A 16,798-nucleotide genomic window follows, 5' to 3' on the forward strand; every position below is an offset into this window, starting at 1 on the left:
TCATTCCCATGAGCAACTGAAGGGGGTAAATTACAATTTCTTCAAATTGCTGATTAAAGATCCGGGAGGTTCAAATTGTGTAGACTGCCTGAATCTACAGCAGCCAACAATGCCTCAGTGTTTGCTTGTTTGTTTGTTTGTTTTTAATTCAACCCCTCATTTGGATTTTTAAAGGGTCTAGAAAAGTCTAACAAAATTTCTTACGTCCTGGTGGAGTCTTAATCCCCATCCCCATGGCTGTAGAGTGAGAACCACAGATGCTAGTGCTGACAGTGCCACCGAGCATTTACTGGTGCTTGACACTGATGTGGTGAAGCCAAAAGGAGAATCCCACCAAGTGTGAACTCCACGCCAGGAGTCACTCATGTTCAGAGAGGTTAAATTAGTAAATAATCACAGAGAAAGCATTGTGGGCTCTAAGAGAGTAATTTACCAAACATATGACTGGAAATTTGAAGACTTATTTAAAAGTAGACTTTTAAAATGAAATCATTAATATTCTAAAGAGCACAGAGGAGAGAAGAAATATTGTGAAATATATTGAATTATTGAAATATATTAATTATTTCCCTAATTATTGTGAAATATATTGAAAAGAAAGCCAAAGGCTTAACCAGTACCCATAATACCACACCATGAGAGTTGTATAGGGGAATTTGTCAAACATTCAAGTGTACATAATGCCAATAATGACAACTCATTCAAGGTTTGATGAAAAGAAAAAATATTGCTAATACACACACGCCCATGTATATTTAACAAAAATAGCATTATACATTTAAAAAAAACTGACATAGAATATACAAAAAAAAAGATTAGCATGTTTCCAATAGCATGTAAAAAGAATAATGTAACACAACAAAGTGGTGTTCAGTTTCATTAATAAAAGAATGGCATACTAGGGTAGAGTTTAAGATGCTGTAACAAAGGACCCCTGATCACAAAGTCTTTACTGAAACAGGAGTTTATTTCTCATGTAACATTACGACTGATGCAGGTTGGCGAGGATGCTCTTCCCATTGCGTTTTTTTACTCAAAAGCGCTTTCTGGTCGCTTCCTACTCCTCCAACTCCTAGTGTCTGTTCTCTGTCTGCAGACATCAAATTCACCCCGACATTTGGCTCAAGGCCGTGGGAGGGGAAAACATTTTTAACAAGAGCAGTGGCAATTTCATACATAATTCCTGTGCATATTCTATCAGCAGAAACCTAGTCACAGGGCCACACCTACAGGAAAACTGGGAAATGTAATCTCTAGCTAGGTGGCCACATGCTCAGAAAGAGACAGACAACTAAGGGTCTACGAAATAGCCGTGCAAACTCTTCTTTCTGTACGTGATAGACACGAGAACCCCAAGGCACAAAGGTAAGACTATGGATATAGTGAAAACATCAGTGGTTTCCAGGGGTTTGAGAAAAAAAAAAAAAACGACTAGACAGAGCACAAAGAATGCTTAGGGCACTGAAGCTACCCCTTATGAATCTATAATGATGGATACATGTCATCAGACATTTGCCCAAATCCACAGAATGTACAACACCAGGAGCGAACCCCAATGTAGACTATGAGTCATAGACAAAATGTCATACGGAGGACGTTTTGTCTGTTATCCATACACGTAATCATACATGTGTTTGAAGACACATCACTAATATTAACACTTGATTGCTTTTTAGTAGTTTTAGGGAAAAACATAACACTTTTTAAAGATTTTTCACTTTTTGAAAATATTATTTAAAATAAATCTGTTTCATTCCACTATTCACTTGAAGAACAAAAAGTAAGGATGTGTGTCAGCAACTCAAAATGATATTTTCCTTGAAAGCGATTACTTTTTTAACATTTGAAGAGCCTAACATATTATTATTCCTCTCTACAGATATAAGTATGATTTAAAACATCTCCAAATCACTTTGAAGTGACTTATTTCAATGGATCTGTAATGGACTTCAAAAGTTGGGAATTTAAATGCCTAATCGATGAAATATCATTATACTTTTATTATCATCATTATCTGACAATGGGTACAGTTCAATGGTACCAGCCAAAAATTCTTATCGAATTCTTAATTTGCCTAAATCTCCCAAACCTGCCCCGGAAGAGTAAAGCTGAGCAGACAGGTGTGACTAAATTATAGGGAATCTCACTTGGGATCCTAGTTTACAACAAACCCCTGGACTGAAGTCCACTTTACTTTCACCTGACATATCTGGACATGAAGAGGAAGCAAGCCCAGGACTGTCTTCCACCCAAGGTCTCCAGTGGTGACTCGAAAGTGTCCTTCCCCAGGCTGGCTGCACCAAGGTCCTCTGTCCAGGTGCTCACTCATCATCAAAGCCCCCTCTGAACCACGCTGGACAGCCCTGTTGCAGCTACCCCACAGCCCTGACCTGAAACAATATCCCAGGAACCTTCGCCATCAGGCTGGATCTCTAAGGGACCCTTCTTTCTGCTCAGCTGAAGAAATTCATCGCTAAAAGAAACGTGTTTCTGCTAGAACAGAGGCACCCTGTGCTCCTGAGGGCCAAGGCTTGGGCTCATTGCTATTTCCAGTGTTGGTTGGTATACGTCGCTTATAGGCACTAGACTTAAGTAAAAGTAATTTCCCGGGAATTTTAATGCTGGCAATTTCGTTTTCTATTTTTACTTTGCATTCATGGGCTACCTACAAATCAGACTTAGGGGATCCCAAGTGAGGAGATGTACATTTCATTATTTCAAATGCGGGCATCATATCCATGTCAACAGGGGTTACGCGGTCCTGCTGCGGCCAGACTTGTCCCTCTTCACATCTTCCTTTTTATTCTCATATAGCTAACTGAAAAAGTGCTTCTGTTCTCAACCAATCCACCTATTAACTTTTTAAAAGACAAAGTTATTCTTCTTATAGTAGGCATATTTTATTAAGGAGATGTCTCATAACAAAAGAGTGAAACGAACGCTTGCTACACAATGTTTTAATTGTATGTGTGTCACTCATAACTTTTTCTGCCTATAGATGCTGTTGTTTTGTCATGAAGTTGCTGAAAAGACAGAATCTCTATAGGATAATACAACAGTAACACTGAATAAGCACATTAAAATTTTAAATCAAGCACATCTACTAATTGCCAGTATGTTCTTGTAATAACAAAACACACTTACTTTTCTAGGAAGCTATAGTATTACTAATGTGTAATCATGTGGTTTAATTTGTCTCCGTCTGGAAATACAATGCTAGTGAGCCTCAGGTTAGGTTGTCATTGGCTAGAAGCCATGGCCTTTCATCTCAGGTCTGAGTTCTGGATCTCACATCCAGCGTGGAAGAGACCAGAATCTATCAGATGAAGAGAAATGTCCCTTATACCTTCTGTACACTTTTGGAATCCTGAAGACCTGCAAAATACAGCACCACAAATCAAAGATCTTGTTAACTATTTTTTTGCTTAGGATTTCAAAGCCTGGCTTAAAAACAGCATTTCATTATGAAAGATGCCCCAAATGACTATGGGAGGAGGAAGAAAGTTAAAACTTTAAGAACACACACACTAAAAAAAAAGAATCTTCTTTGGATCAAAGTATTGACATTTTGTCCTACAAATCTATTTTAGAATGCTGTGAATACATTCAGAATAACAATATATTCTTTTTTTCAACATCTTTATTGGAGTATAAATGCTTTACAATGCTGTGTTAGCTTCTGCTTTATAACAAGGTGAATCAGGTATACATATACATACCTCCCCATATCTCCTCCCTCTTGCATCTCCCTCCCACCCTCGCTATCCCACCCCTCTAGGTAGACACAGAGCACCGAGCTGATCTCCCTGTGCTATGCAGCTGATTCCCACTAGCCATCTTTTTACATTTGGTAGTGTATATATGTCCATGTCACTCTCTCATATAGTCCCAGCTTACCCTTCCCCCCTCCCCATGTCCTCAAGTCCATTCTCTACATCTGCATCTTTATTCCTATCCTGTCCCTAGGTCCTTCATAACCATTTTATTTTTTTAGATTCCATATATATGTGTTAACATACAGTATTTGTTTTTCTCTTTCTGACTTACCTCACTCTGTATGACAGTCTCTAGGTCCATCTACCTCACTACAAATAACTCAATTTCATTTCTTTTTATGGCTGGGTAATATTCCATTGTATATATGTGCCACATCTTCTTTATCCATTCATCTGTCGATGGACACTTAGGTTGCTTCCATGTACTGGCTATTGTAAATAGAGCTGCAATGAACATTGTGCAGAATACCAATATATTCTTGAGTATTCTGCCAATTCAGGAGTATTTTCTTTTAATTTTTCATATCAAATATTTTCAAGTTGTTGGTAAAATGATACACATATATAAATTTGTGTTTTTTATTTACTGTAACTCGTAATGATTTAGAAGTATTAAGGTTAGGTGAAAGACTGAAACTTTAGTCCTGGGAAAATGATCTCACAAAACACTAATTTTTCAAATCTATGAAATAAAGAATTAAAAGAGCATTAAATTCAGGAAAGAAATGCAAAACTGATAGTCAAAATATCATCACTATTGTTTGCGCTGAAGGTAGTCATCCAAATTCTCTGATCTGTGTGTTAGTGGAAAAAGTATAAGTGAGTGGGAAGAGTCTCTTGGATCTCATTCTAGTTCAAGTTCTTTGTTGCAAGTAACAGAAAACAACTAAAGTAAGCCCTTGCAAAATAATGAAAACAATTATAATTTGCTTATAAGTAGGGAGAAAAATTTTAAAATAAATAAATCTAAGAGAAGGAAATAAACAGAGCTGCTCCAGAGTCTGTTGGCTTTGACCCTTGAACTGTACCATTAGTTTATCTAAGATCCCAATTCCACATCTTTACGTTTCTCAGTACAAATTGTACTCAGACAAAGAGAATATGATTGAGCTTAGTAAATGGTGGGCTGTGTTATGATGAAAAATATACGTGATGTGAGCCAGACAGTTCCCAGGAAATGGGCCAGTCAGGCACTCAAGGGGGTGCCCTACAGCACAGTGGAGGCTCTGGCTCCGCATGTGATGTAGGCGATGCTGCGTCCAGCATTTAAGGGTTCCCTCCTCTGAAAGGCTTTGTGGCAGGACTATTCGTAAATATTTTACTTTTTGTCACAAAATACTTGTTATTCCTTGACTTTAATGTGAAGAAACTGCAGCTCAGAAATGTGCCCAAAGCAACAAAGCTGATGAGAAACAGAACTTACGTTTCAAGGTTGGGTCCACCCGACTCTAAATCCTTCTCGGAAGAAATGGCATTTCTTCGAAATCCCTTCCACTTTCATCAAAGTGTTCTGTGTTCTATAAAGTCACAACTGGAACACAGGATCTAATGAGAACAGCATATAAAACATAAAACCATCTCTTTTCTTTGGTTATCTTCAGAATGATTCTTAGATGAAAGAAGTCACAGAGGGTAAGGTTAGAGGAGACGGTTATGGAGCCAGACTGTTAGATGCTAGATGTCACCTTCAGTTTCTTCAAATATAAAGCGGAGATAATGATGGCATCTGCTTACAGGATTGCTATATGGAATATATAAATCAATCTGTGGAAAATATTTACAACAGTGCTCAGCACGGACATGTAAAGTGATACATGTTTATATGATTTTTATTATAAGTTGATTTATTATTGCTATTTTTATTTTGCTTCACATGTCAGACGAAAAATTTAGTTTTATTCTTTACTCCCTTTGCATTGGAATGCAGACTTAAGGAGCCCACCTCGGTCTCATATAATTTGTTTTTGCCTTGAGGAGTTGACAAAGAAAGAGCTTTGTTGTGAAGGTGACTCCATTTTAGGACAAGGGGCCAGAGAATTATTAAAGATAATAATAGGATTGTCTTATACTTAATATTTAAGTTATTTATTATTATTAAATGTATTATTAATTCAATATTAAATATTTAGATAAATGTTAACACTTGTCAAATTCTCCTGAGACTTCAGTTTGTCCTCATGCCAATTCATGTGAAGTGAAACTTGCAAGAAGGAAGCAGAGAAAGAATTTCGATGTTCACTCGGTCGTCAGTTCACTAAAGTCAGAGAGAATGAGAATCAGGCTGAAGACAAACAGATTTCTAACGGTGGGCCTGGGACTCCAGCCCAGATTTCTTGGGTTCTTCTGCACCTGGCACTGTCTCGATGAAACGTGTCACATTTCCTGATCCTTCGTACTTCAGGCTTGACCTTCTCCAAGATGTATTATTTGGGCACATGAGTCTTAACCACAAAAAACATGCACCTAAGGAGATTTCTCTTCCACAGTCATCATCTTCGCTGAAGTGGAAGGCTGCTGAGCAAGGGGATAGGATGACCAAATACATAATAGAAAAAACATACACACACAGGCAAATATATTTGAATTTTCTTACATATGACAGGAAAGGGCTCCAAATGAGAATTTCAGATGATTAGTAAGGTAACATTTTTGTGACTTAGGGAAGGCAATGATATCCCTCACTCTAATGCCAGCGTGTGGCAATTTCATCTTTATTCTGGTGAAGTACTTTAACGACTGCACTTATTAAATTTTCCAAAATATCACAGGCTAAATCTTAATCTCCTATAGTTTTACCAGATTTGTCTCATAATCACATGTTGCTACTACAAATATCAAAATATTGAGATACACTATAATAAAGACTTTTAAAAAAAATTATGACCAGTTTCTGAAGGAGACTGCATATTAAGAAAAAGAGAAAAGTTGAAATTCCTGTAGCAGTAAATAGCAGAGTGTTAATATGTAGCACAAAGTACATTTACATATGCCCATGATAAAATGATACATTAATATACTTGTTAGTAGTAAAATATTTTGAAAACTTTTAAGTGAAATGTAGGTAAAAATCACCAGTATTCTCTCCACCTCAAACATTATTCCAGCTCCTACAATATATATTTATAACTACATTATATAAATGTGTTCAAAGTGCATAACATGTTTTATAAGCTATTTTTATTCCACTCAATATCTTCATATGTGACTACATTTATGAATATAATATAATCCTAAATGGCTGCTTCATGTCCTATTTTAAGTATTCACCACCATTTACTCCACCAAATCTCTACTATAAAATGAGTATTTTGTTTTCAATTTCTCATTATTCATAAACAGAGTTACGGTGAATATCCTTGCAGGTAAATCAATACGTAAATTCTTGTTTATATTTAGGATAAAATCCCAATAACAGAAGACCTTGCCATGCACTGGTATGATTAATGTTTCCAATAAGCATGTCAAATGAGCTTCCATAAAGACATTTACCTTCCCATCAGCAGTGTGTGGGTTGCTTCTGCTCTCCTGCCAACGTTAGATCATTTCAAAAACCCCGCCTCGTTAACCATTTAATGGGTTAAAAAGTGTTGTCATATTTTGATGACAATCTCTATTGGAACTATACTTACGTGTGTATGTGTATATGTAGATATGTGTATATGCATGTGTATGTATGCAGGTGTAACACATGTACGTAGACTTGTTTGCATATGTGTATGCATAAATGCATGTGTATATATGTACACATGTGTACACTCATATATCTGTGTGTGTGTGTACCTTAGCATTCAAGGTCATGTACTTTAAACAGCAGCTTTATCATGGACCTCCATATGATGAGGATGCTTTGTCAACTTAGAGTGAGTATCGTTTTAAGGCACCAACTGAACGGGAAAGAGGACAATTAAGTGTGAAAATAGGAGGGTGGCACAGCACTCCCGTCCAGGGGGTAAAATCCAGATATTTCTACTCGGCGACATTAAGTAGGTGAACGACAGGGAACTTCAACTGCAGCTGCCGAATTTGGTGTTGCTGTCTCCCGAGTTTATGAGAATTTTTCATTTTTCTTTTAGGAAGATACGTTTCTTCACTTTTATTTATTATTATTATTTTAGGAAAGTAACCCCACGTGCGCCTCTTCCCAAGTTCTCAGGGGTGCTTTTCCCCAGCACACACGGACATCCACATCTGATGCTGCCCTAACACAAACGTGTGATTTGTTTAAGATCTGGGGCAAGAAATGGAAGAAGAACTTATATTTGAAATAATTGCTGAAATTATAAACTCCTTGAAACTGATCTCTTCTCTCACAAATGACCTTCTCAAGGCTGCAGCCGCCTCTTGCCTCTTGCTCTCTCTCCCCAAATCCTCACACAGGACCTGGGTGTCCCTCCCCCTCTCCCATGTCCCCCATACTCCTTCCCTGATGGACAGCAAGGCAACTGTGTTGGTTTCCCCTGTTTTCATCCTCCTGCCCTTCTCTGTTTACTGGCAAAATTAAGGCTTACCTAGGTCATTAGAAAGTTGAAAGGCTGTTATAAAATGCAAACTTCAGCATTCACAAACATATATTTTAAAAGGCCTGTTGCATTTGCTCAATTAAATCATTACCTCTTTTAATCTGACACCTTTACCATGAATAAGCATTCTCGTTTTTTCCTTCTCATTTTAAATTTTCTTGCCAGTACGGCTAGAATGACCAGGAGAAGGGATGGCTGAAATGTTGCTTCCCCAGCACCAGCTCCATAGACATTCTCCTGTAAATGTTTGCCCTGCTGGCCTTTTATAATGCACGGGCCCAAGGGCAAGTTCCAAGGCTCTGGCTTTTTGTTAGTTATGATGTTGTTGACCTTAGGGCTTTGGTGCGCACATGTGTAGGGGGTGTGTGCGTGCCTGTCTGTGTGTGCATCTGCATGTGTGTGCCAGAACCCACGTCTGTGCCTCAACCACAACCAGAGCAGACTCTGGGAGCACAGAGCAAGCATCTCCCTACCTGGTGGGTGGGCTTCCTGATTTGCTGCTCTTCCTGAAGGGTTTGCTTGGGTTGAATTCATATTCACGGGGGGACAGTAATTTAGCTCCAGGACCTTCCCATCGGAGGCTGGTGGCCTGCAGATTGGATTCTACTGAATTCCTGAAGTTCCTCCTTCCCCAGTCACAGGAAATGTAGGAATGTTTCCATGCCGTTTCAGCGAGTTCATGTACATTCAGGAGAGCAAGGTGATGGACTCATTCTGTACTTCACTTTTATAATTATCCAAATGCAGGGCAGCAGGTCTTTAGGTGTATTATTTTTCCCTCAAAGACATTTACAAGCATCTCTTTGTATTCACTTCTCACTTTTTTTGATCTTTTCTTCCTTTTGTGAATTCCAAGGGCTTCCTTCCCTACCACTTTGTACAATCACAGAGGTCTGTAGAAATGAGTGTTTTGTGTACAGCAAACACTGCTGTGTTTACATGAGACAGGGCTCCGTGTGTCTCACATGGATCCCGACTTCCAGGCACACGAGCGCCGTCCACAAGGACAGGTCACACGGGGGCCGAGTCCAGCCCTGTTAACTGGGTCAGTTGCCAATTCTGATTGTGTTGTAAGCACATCTTCACAGAAAATTCTTATTCCGTTATGAAGGAGCATGGATGAAGTGATTGAGTTTCCTGAAGCATCAATCTGACCACGTCCCTTCCCATCTCAAATACCTCAGTGACGTTCTAAGGCCAGACGCCCTACTGGAGAGCAAAGTCCAGAGTGAGGAAAAGACACGTTTCTGTGCAATTTCTCCCCTTCCAGCCTCTTCACTTCTCTTCATTTTAACAAGACTCGCCCTTCGTGTAATCATTTGCCTCTGCGCCTTCACCCAGTTGTTGTGTTTTTCTCCCTGGAAGGCCCTTCTCCTTCTCCACGCTCACGTTTAGATTCTATGCTTTCTAAGAACATTCCAAGTGCCTGTCCCGTCAGAGAACCTCTGTGAGTATCAGCAGTGGACTCGGCCTTCTCACCAGTTAGAACCAGCGACTTCCTCTTCTTTAATCCACAAATGCTCGGAAGTACTTTATAAGCACATTTTTGCTCAGTTGGTTGACTGAATGAAACGGGGTCGAGAGAGGCTTTGGGGTTACATTTGACTCATGGTCCTGCTACATTGGGGCTTTATAACGAATTTGCTCTACATAAATCTTCCCTAAATTTGGTCCTTTCTGTGAAAAATGGGATCCTGACCACTGTGGCAGGTACTGCTGGTTGGTTGATCCAAACCTGTGCAGGAGTGTAGAGGCTGGAGAGCTAAAAACTGTGTTTTTCAGACTAATAGAGGCAAAGGTACTGGAAGTACTGTCACTTCTGTCCATCAGAGTTACTTGGAATGTTGGAATGGATCCTAGGGGGTAGAGGGGGTTTGTGGGACACCCATTCTGTGATGTGCTCTGGGAGCCAATGGCTGCTTCGTGGGTTCATGAATTAACTATCATGTCCTGATTCCACAGGCCAACGGCTTCCTTGATGGTGTAAGTCTAGTCTGCGTGTTATCAAGGTAATCAACCCTGAAACCTCAGCCTAGATCGGCTTTTCTTCAGTCCTTCTGACAATCGGTAGCCTATAATAAATCCCTTTTTGTTTAAATAAGCTAGAACTGATTTCAATCTGTGTGATTGAAACCAGAGTCATACAACAACTTTCCAGGATGTTTGTGGCAATTAAATGAAATAATACCTATACTTACCTACAATAATCATTTACAAATAGAGAATGCATTACTTTTTTGCAATTAAAAATAATCTTACTTTGTTAATCCCATATTTCTCAGGTGTGGGATAGTCTGATGCAAGCTCCTTGAGGATGAGGCCCAGGGTTGATTCATCTGTCCATTGCTCTAAATACCCAGCACAGTGTATTTCTACATGGCTGACACCCACTAATACATTTTGAATTAAGAGAGATAAAGAGTAATAAGGAATATTTTTCATGCAACTAATACATTTTTAAACTAATAAACTGTCACGAGCCATTGTAAATTTTGACGTTTTTAAGGAAGAAACAGAGAAAACTCCGCTGCTTATTCTTGGTTTTCTTTCAACCTCAGTGACCAAACAAAAAACTAAAAATGTGACCTACGCAGCTTGGTTTTAATTTACTCACTGGATGCCTTTTCCACTGATGGTACATTTCAATGACAAAGGGAAATAAATACAACCATTGTTTAGGTTTGTTTTTAGGAGAAGTGCTCTGAAGTCCTCTTGTAAGATGCTTCATATGAAATGCCAGAGAATATTTCTATATAGAAAGTGTGTGCTTAATTTAAATATGCTAAAGAGGGGACAGGAGATCCATCAGTGGTCCTGCCAGTGACAGGGGCAAATGGTCCTAATGCGGTTCTACCAAAGGTACCACAAATCTCATTTGATAATGTTCCTCACCTCCTCAAGGGCGTAGTTGACCTGCTTATGCACAGTTTCTGTAAAGGCTGGTGGAAAACAAGCCCAATTCCTATTTGTTTCTGACGCTTTGAAAAGAATTATTTATTGCTTTGATGGGAATGTGCTTCTCTCTCCTCATACTGAACCTTAGCACTGTGCTTCTGGAATGATAATAATCTATTTCTTTCCTCACACTACTGGGCCCACAGTGACCCCGTCTGACCCAATTGAAATTGATTTTGTTGTTGAACTCCTAGCTGGTGCAAATTAATCTTAGATCCATACGAGATCAGGGAAGCAAGACAGAGAGTACAAAGACCTCAAGTACTGAGGGAAAAATTAGTTCTGGAGAAGGTATTTTAAGTTTGGCAAGATAAATGGCCACAATGACTTGCTTTGATAGAACATCTGCAGGAAGGGGGAAGAGAATGACAGCGCCTCTCGGAGAAAGGCTGTAATTTAATAGCCTAATTTCCTGCCCAGCCCTGCAAAAGTATCTGCTCCTGAGAGCTGATGGAAATCACCAGGGGTTTGATTTGGTCCCTAGTGTGGAATAAGCTGAGACCCATCTTCCTCTCAGACTCTTGAGGCAACATTACTTAGCAGGCCAGGTTTCTGACACCTCATTATACAGTAAACATTTGAAGGTTTTGCTAAGTTTATCCCCGACCCCCAAGAGGGATTGGTGATGCCTGTCTGCCATGTGACACCTATGTTCATCCTCCATTTAGTGGAGGAAAGTGATTTTGTTTGGGGAGAGTTTTTATAACTTACTATTTCCCCTAATAAACAAATACAGCTGTGTTTCCTCACAGTTGAAACATGCATCTCTGTCTTTAAAGGGGTCCCCGCGTCCACATCTAAGCTCTGCTTACTTTTTACATCCTCCCCACATCTACTAAAATAGCTCTAGTACACATTTTCTGATTCTTATAAAGGGACCGTTCTAATTAGTTCTCTAACACACTGACCTAATTTCCACTCTTTACATGGTTCCCCTCTGAACAGTACACTCTTTGACTGGCCTTGGGGAAATCCGATACTCGGGGTCCTGCTGCCTGTATTGGATTACGGACGATCCCTGATTCCTGACTCACCGTGCTGAACACAAGGACCAGTGGAACAGACACGTGTATGCTCGTGGTACTTGCAGGCTTCTTAGCCCTGAAATGTCAAGATCAGAGTAATGGATTCTGAAGTCACTGTTTTATCAAAACGAAAACCAGGGCTCCACTGCTCCCCTAATCACCCCAAATTTCATCTTCACACAGATGCCATTGTCCTTTTAATTTCTATCTAAAAATTTTTACACAAATAAATTTTCAAAAACCTTTGAGTGACACTAATGCCATGTTATAATTAAAATGTGATGACACTGGGATTTTCTTAGGGTTTTTAAACTTATTTCTTTTATAATAATGTTTAGCTGCCAAATACCAGTATTTTAAAACTTATCTCTTTACAATTATTTATTTTAGCTGAAAAGAAATATTACTTTTTAAAATGTTTAATGTAATCAATTTAACATAATTGAAATCATAGTGGCAAACCTGCTCTTTTCTTGGAACAATGTGTTACAATTTCTATTCTTCTATATGGATTCTATAATAATAATTTTAATGTATTGTAATGTTCCATATTTTGTTATTATTTATAGTATTGGAGGGACATATCCATCGTATACATTTATGTTTTTATTAAATGATTAGTTTTTGAATAAGTTCTAGGAGTTCAATTTATGGAATGTAAAAGTATACAAATATAGACGATTCTTGCTATTTTTTGACTTTTTTTTTACAAAAGAGTTACATCAATTCTCAGAGCCACCAACAAAGGCTACCTGTTTATGCATGCATGTGTGTGTGTGTGCGCACATGACCAAATTGCATCCATTTATATCGCTCTTAGAAAACAAGGATTTGCAGTACCTTCCAGACTTCTTATACATAAAGGCTCCACAGAGTATTTCACAGGATTATTGCTCTATTCAATCTTCCACCAGTGAAAAAATAATTTAACTGGAAAAGCTCATTGTAGTTGGAGAGGATCTGGCGTAAAACCTACAATTTGTGGCTGGGCAATTCTATGATGTTCTTATTCAAAGAAATGATGTCTTTGCCTGTAAAACCAAACATGACCTCTGACTCTAATTCACTTGGGTGTATTTATTTATGCTTTTAAATAGGTTGCATATTAAGTTCATCATATGGGTATTTTAAAAGAATGAAGTGAAAATATGTGAACTTAAAAGACACATTAGAACTCCTAGGAAATGGATAGAGTGTGAAAATGAAGCTATGACAGAACTATTTGAAGAAGAAAAGTATATGGCCGGTTCTTGGATTTCTGCATAAAGTACTCTGAATTATGAAAAGTTCTCTCTGCCTGAGAGGTAGTCCGTCACTGGATTAAATGCCAAATGGACCTGCTTGATTTAAGAGGATTCCATTCACTTGAAACTGAAAGACATTTAAAGACAGCTAAAGAATTAAGGATCCTTCTTTAATTTAAGAACAATACAATAAGTTCCCTACATACAAACGACTTCTGTTCCGAGAGTGCATTTGTCAGTCTAATTTGTTAGTAAGTTAGCCTAGGTATCCAACTAACACAATTGGCTCTATAGTACTGTACTGTAATAGGTTTATAATACTTTTCACACAAATAATACAGAAAAAAAACAAGCGCAAAAAAATAAAGAAAACTTTTTAATCTTACAGTACGGTACCTTGAAAAGTACAGCAGTACAGTACAACGGCTGGCACACAGGGGCTGGCATCGAGTGAACAGCAGGAAGAGTTACTGACTGGAGGAGGGAGAGCAGGTGGGAGATGGTAGAGCTGAAGGATCCTCAACAACAGGAGACGGAGGACAAGCTGCAATTCCACTCGCACCTGACGTTGACAGAACACATATTCAAGTCTTTGAAAGTTTCCAACTTGAAGGTTCCTGTGGAGGTGACTGACTGTAACACAAATTAAAACAACCCTCCCACCCCAGTGGATGAACGTTCATGAGCACTCCACTGGCTGAAGGTGTCAAGTCCAGGTGGGTGGCAATGCTTAGGATTGAGGTTCCTCCACTATTTTTCTAAGAAAAATCTGAAATGTAAGCCTACATTTTCTTCCAGTAAGGGTGTGTATAAACAATGCTTATGATTTGGGTTTTCCTCAAGAAAATTCTAGGGAGAAATACTAAGCAAATTATTGGAATTGCCTCTAAAGGTCTAAGGTACTTCATGAGAGTCGGGGTATAAATGCTGAGACCGGATCATCTATATGTCTTTGGCTTTTGTTTCTTAGCAGACAAAAATGCCAAAATGTCGATCTCAACAATTTGTTATTCCAAGGAAGCATTTCACGTGCATCCGGAAAGATGAGTTCCACATGTGCATGAAGCAATTCTCACAAATCCAAAATATCTAATGATAAGCTCATGATACATGAGCAGTTACTCTCTGGTTACTAATTGGTACAAAATGTTAGGAATCAGTGACATGTAGTGTTTACTGATTTAACCAGGCAAAGCAGGTTATGTTCACTTAGTCATGGACTAATCCTTCAGATAATCAATACTGTAATTACAGTATATAAAGAAACAACAAGGAAAAGGAAGTCGTAATAACTTATTGCAAATGATGTATTTCTGGTGTCTCTGGAACATTTCCCAAAATAATTACAGCTCATTTTTTTACATTGTGCTTCACTCTGCAGATATAACATATAAATCAGATGATTATCTAATTGGATTTGGATTCTTTCAAAAATTGTTAAATTTGTAGTTTCTTCTTCTCACAGTGTGTTTGGGAGTCATAATACATGAGACAAATGGTTGGGAGCATAATTAGGGCTCAAGAATAAAGCATATGTTACGTTTAACCTTAGGAATATAGAGGTTGAAATGCAGAGTTTGTTTAACCTTGATTTTAAGATCAAATGAATAAAGTGCCTGCTAACAAGGAAAAAAAAAGTCATTGTAATCATATAAAAGACCCACAAATTCACATACAGTTAAAAATTATCTCTATTATTTTACAATATTGTCAACTAATATTATACTCTTTAACAGCTTTTACATTAGAGTTGACCAGAAAATAAAGAGTTTTATTTGATCAGTAATATACTCTGGGAAGGTCTGTTTCTCTGCCACTGATTTTCTGGTTTACTTTGAAGAAATCTCACTCTGGCGATCTCTTTATTTGTTAATTCAGTTCTACAGTGGATCAATGAATCACATAACATAAGTAGACAAAGCACTTTGGGGACTGTTTGGGGCATTAAAGCATCCTGGAATTTCTGTCCAGTAATCTGTATAGGACACACAGCCATTTAGAACACGTTCTCATACAAGTTTAGTTCAATATTGCTCATCTGGGAATAGGGGAAATATAACTATCACGGACTTTTTTCCAGGCTGTGATTCCATTATTTAAGAAAGACAAGTAAATGCAAGGGAAGACAATCAAATAATTAATTTCGAAAGGCATCACTTACCCTGACACAGAGGACACAGAGGGGACTGGGGGTGCTGGGAGCAGCGGCCACTCGTCTTCCGCTCCTATCGCGCCATCCGCGATCCGCTCCTGATGCTAATAAGTCCCCTGGTGATCCACCACGGGACACAGCTCTTCATCTCTTTCCACTCAGATCTTTCCCGTGAAAGCACAAGCCTTGTCTCAGCATCCTTACCCCTAACGTGTGGTTAATAATGTGATCTCAAAGGATGACTGAAAATGCAGTGAAAGTCTTCACGTAAAGTGTTGAGTTTGGTACTCAGCACAGGGTGAGAACTCAGTGTGGGCCAACTACTATTATTATCACCACCATTGGCTGTCATCGACATAAAATTAAGTTATAGAAAATTCCAAGCACAAACCATGCATTCAAACTTCCAGGGTTCCAAAATGAGGACATATGGATCATTAAGTCCTGCCTCCTGAAAACATTCATATCACACAGTATTCTCCTGTCTTACTCCTGGATCTGGTTTATTGATTGATTGATCGATCGATTGACTGATTTGAAGTATAGTTGGTGTACAGTAATATTATGTAAATTACAGGAGTACAATATGGTGATTCACAATTTTTAAAGATTATACTCCATTTCTACTTATTATAAAATATTGGCTATATTCCCTATTTGTACAATATATCCTTGTACCTTATTTTATACCAAAGAGTTTTTACCTTTTAATCCGCTACACCTATATTGCCCCTCCCCCTTCCCTCTCCCCACTCATCACCACTCATTTGTTCTCTATATCTGTGAGTCTGTCTCTTTCTTGTTCTATTCACTTGTTTGTTGTGTTTTTTTAGATTCCACATATAAGTGATATCATACAGTATTTGTCTTTTTCTGTCTGACTTATTTTACTTAGCATAATGCCCTCCAAGTCCATCCATGTTGCCTCAAACAGAAAATTTCATTCTTTTTTTATGGCTGAGTAGTCTTCCATTGTATGTACATAAATGAAGATGCTATAGACAATGTTTGTGTCTCCCAAATCCATATCCTGAAACTCTAACCCAACCCACAAGGCAATGGTATTAGGAGGCGGGGACTATGGGAGGTCCTCAGTTTATGAGAGCAGAGCCATCATGATGGGGTT

This window comes from Aethalodelphis obliquidens, unplaced genomic scaffold, assembly GCF_003676395.1.
Source record: "Aethalodelphis obliquidens isolate GAN/ISIS:26980383/991018 unplaced genomic scaffold, ASM367639v1 scaffold12, whole genome shotgun sequence".
NCBI classification, from domain to species: Eukaryota; Metazoa; Chordata; class Mammalia; order Artiodactyla; family Delphinidae; genus Aethalodelphis; species Aethalodelphis obliquidens.